At 35.1% G+C, this 4,048-nt stretch overlaps 1 long non-coding RNA gene across 1 annotated transcript; it reads left to right on the top strand.

Annotated features, from left to right (window-relative positions):
* Window positions 1-2,397: 2,397 nt before the first annotated feature.
* On the top strand, window positions 2,398-3,634 carry LOC139194060 (uncharacterized). Its single transcript, XR_011578776.1, has 2 exons — window positions 2,398-2,566; window positions 3,033-3,634. It is a non-coding gene; the product is annotated as an uncharacterized lncRNA (long non-coding RNA).
* Window positions 3,635-4,048: the final 414 nt, after the last annotated feature.

Genomic DNA, 4,048 nt, shown 5'->3' with positions numbered 1-4,048 from the left:
CTGTTCAGGGCCAAAATGAACACAACCCTATAAATTGACGTGTGGTAGACATGATATGTGTGTAAAATATTGTCTAGGTTTACTATTGCAGTGAACAGTTCAAGATCTTCCACATCCACTGCGTCACCAAGTAAACCTGATATGTTTTCACTAAGGTAAGTTCAAGTCCAAAAGACACTTCACCCGATGCATATCATGTCTATTCTATTTCAGTTTTAGGCAGCCTAGTCATACATTTGCATTCAAATGTGGGGTGTTATAAGTAAATTGGTCGTGTTTGAATGAAATTTCAACTCAAATGTGGGGTATTGTTGGAAATTTTGAGTAGAATTTCATTGTCCCACATTGGTCACTACCAAAAAGTTCCCTCACTTTATAAGGCTTTGTCCCATATAGAAAGTGATTGGAGTGATTGGCCATGAAGAATAAAATTGGGCTCAACCTTGGGTTTGAGCTTTGGGGTGTACTAATTAATTGATAATTAATATATAATTAATTATCAAAAGATGAACCTTGGGCCTTGGGGCTCGGGCTCTAATAATTAAATTCTTTATTAATTATTTTTAATTAATTTCTGATTTATTTAATTAATTATTTTTTACCAATAGACTTATCCTTTCAGATGAAGTTGAAGTGTGGTGAAAAAACGCAGAGAGCAAACACCCCTTTGAGAAGATGTCTCCTAACATATGCATCCCTTCTTCATACCTGTTGCTAACATGCATAATCCTATTATATATACATCCATCTGCATGACATTTAGAACACAGAAAAACATAATTCTCCTTCTACAATCCAAAGCATTTTTACTGTGGGAACCACAAAGAAATTCGCCAGAAGTTAAGTTTTCCGGTGCTGAAATTTTGACTTGATCGTTGAATCCTGGTGAAGCAGACGTCCGTAGAACTATAAGCACTGAGTAGGGGCGAAATATTTGTTTCAAGGATATTGTGGCACGCAAGCCTCGATCATCAGTTTAATAGTTTAATAGTATTTCATTGTTCATACTCTGTTAGGTTAGTTGTTCGCATTTATTATTTATTAGCATCTATAAATTTATCATTGATTTTATCCAACACATACTAGTACGCATGTATATTAACTTTACTCTAACCTGGAATGGAAGACATGATGGTAGGGTTTGAGAAGGATGTCTTCTCCACTCACTGCCAAGAATGTTCACGCAATGAAATAGGGTTTATTGCTTCAGGATGGAACCGGTGCAGTGAGTGCAGAAACAACCTAATATATATAACTAGGGTTTCCCTACTAATACGCCTATTATAGAGTAGTTAGGGTTTACCATAACTCTTGAATATCAATTAGGTTTCTTATCATGGTTATCAACACAAGTCCTCCCAAATAAGGTGTATTAAGACTCCAAACTTTAGCCATATATCAAGATTTCCATATAATTAGGTCGATGGTCAACTTGTGTAACAAGTAGCTTATCGTCCAAGTAACTGAATGATACTCACATGAGTCTTACAATTTCTTGAAGTGCTTAGATGGGGATGATTGTTGAATGTTTCGTCATTGTTGGGTGAGGGATGTTCAGTTTGATTTCGGACTTATTGTGAGACGGAGGATAATTTTTAGAAGACAAATTTCTCCCTGTTTTCGACTATATACAGAGACTTGATTCATCTAAGGAGTTAAGGTAGAGTGTAGACAATTTTTAGTTCGGTGGGGTGCGATAATTTTCACCAACTATGAAGCCCACCTAGCCCCAGGTTGACTCTGCCCTTGATTAAAATTCTTCAATTTTGTTAAGGGAGAAGAGACAGCAGTTTGGTATGAACTGAAGTTGAAGAAATTAAGGCTCTTTACATGCAAGAAATTAATCCGAACGTTTATATTTTAATTCATCATTTATATATTATTTTTGCAAAAATTTAAACAAATTCAAGATTATCAAGACATTCATTTGTAGTGAAGAAAATAGACAGACATGGTTCAACAAAAAAACACTAAAATGACTATCATTTAATGCAATGGTCATATGATTTTGGATTTGAGTGACTTTCGGTAAGATGATATTTGAGAAAAGACCTAAAAGATAGACGGTTAAATTATTAAAATACACAAAGTGGGCATGCATGTCAAAGTGTGTGTCCAAAAAATGCGTGTACCCGCTATATATAAAGGATAATAGCACTAATAAAAGATGCTTTGCTCTAATACCCGGGTAATCAACCTCGGTAAAAAAGCAGATGCATGGTATAAGTAGAAGTCAAGGAAACCTGATTCATACGTCTAGATGTACAGAAAAAACATGAAATATGATCTTTTAGATCACATAAACAGTTTAAGAATATGCCTTTATTAGTTTGCCAAGCAAAGAACATGAATCGTTGCAGTGGTGATCTATAAATTGTATATATACATACCTTGAGAGGGATATTAAAACATTTACTGGCCAATTAACGATGATTTGATTTGTTTTAGCACACTAGAAGGACAACACATGGCAACACAGAATTGCAGACCTTCGTTGTTAATATGCTGTGTGCTTCTGATTGCTTTATTGGCCGGAGGTGAAAGTCTCGCACCAAGAATAAACAAGGTGATGAAGATGCAACATGCATATAAGCTGATTGAAAATTATTCTAGAATTTGCTTGTTATTGTGCATGTGCCTCTAATTTGGTGGTGGATGAACAATGCGATGCATGTTTATATAGAAACCTTATTTTTGTGCCTTCTATTCTAATTATTGTTTTGCACTGAATGCACTTGTTTTTCTAGTATTAACTTAGAAAACTTGCTTGTTAATCAATTAGCATTCTAATTACTATTTTGCATACAAAAAGTACATCAGAAGTTGGTAAAAATGATTGCTTTTTGAAATCTTAATTGTTGATCTATGATCAACTTTTTTGTATGTCATCAATATTTGATCATTATGTCGATATTTTCTCAGTAATTGATTTGATTCGTGATTATCATTTTAGCTAATTTATCAAAAGTATTTGTACAAATGATAACACCTAGCTAGATGAAATAAATAATCTCACTTTTGACATTATGTAGGAAAACTGTACGTACGTAGTTACAATTGAAACAACATGCACAAAGGGTGCCCAAACCTCAAACCACATAAGGCTGAGATTTGGTGACACAAACTCTAACGACATTGTGGTTCACCACCTAAACTCGAAGCACATAAGAAGGGTGGATCCGATAGAGCCTGACGTCCTTGATGATGTTCCCAGAAAACCATTTCAAGCTTGCGTAGTGGATGAGTTCCAAGTGAAGGGCCAATGTGTCGACTCGCCGGTCTGCTACCTCTACCTCAAACTGTCTGGAACTGATGATTGGAGACCTGGTTTTGCACAAGTTCATGTTTTGGAGGGGTCTCACTCCCATCTCAGCTCGAATTACTTCTACTTCCGCAGGTATTTGCCGCGCCATGTTTGGCATGGTTTGGATATGTGTGATAAAGAGGTCACTCCATTTGGGATCAAGCACAAGAGGAAAGTGTTTGCAAAAAAGGCAGTCATGAAAAAATTGGCTCGAACGCCATGATATAATTCATCCTTAGTTACTTGTATCAAACTTTTTCTCTCAACTTTTTAGTTGTTATACCATATCATAAATATTGAGCATTCAGAAAATAACGAAGTTGTGGAATTAACCCATATTTGTGAGATAAAAGAAGTTGGGTATGGTAGCACTGACATTAGGGTCAACCGTCACTAATATAAATAATTTTAATTGCAATAGGGGGTCTTTTAGTTTTAATTAAGTGCTGTTTCAGAAAAAATAATAATAATTATGTGTCCGTTCTAGTACACATAGTAAATTTATTTGTATGCATTGGTTCTGGAAATTGATGCTAGCAACGCTCTTTTTTTTTTTTTTTTTCAATTCGCGTGAAACATTAATGTAAAAGAGGAAAATTTTGGGTTTTTGTTCTGATCGTTCTGCTACCTAAAGGCTGCAAATCATGTGTTGAAATTCAATTAAAATCCTTAAAATGTAGAATACCCTGGAGTATACCAAAAATCCCTTCAACATGTGCAGAACAAAAGCAACATTCACACATC

The sequence above is a fragment of the Malus domestica genome, chromosome 03 (genome assembly GCF_042453785.1).
Source record: "Malus domestica chromosome 03, GDT2T_hap1".
NCBI classification, from domain to species: domain Eukaryota; kingdom Viridiplantae; phylum Streptophyta; class Magnoliopsida; order Rosales; family Rosaceae; genus Malus; species Malus domestica.
The sequence above is the reverse complement of the archived record's forward strand: the minus strand, read 5'-3'. Positions and strand labels throughout refer to the sequence as shown.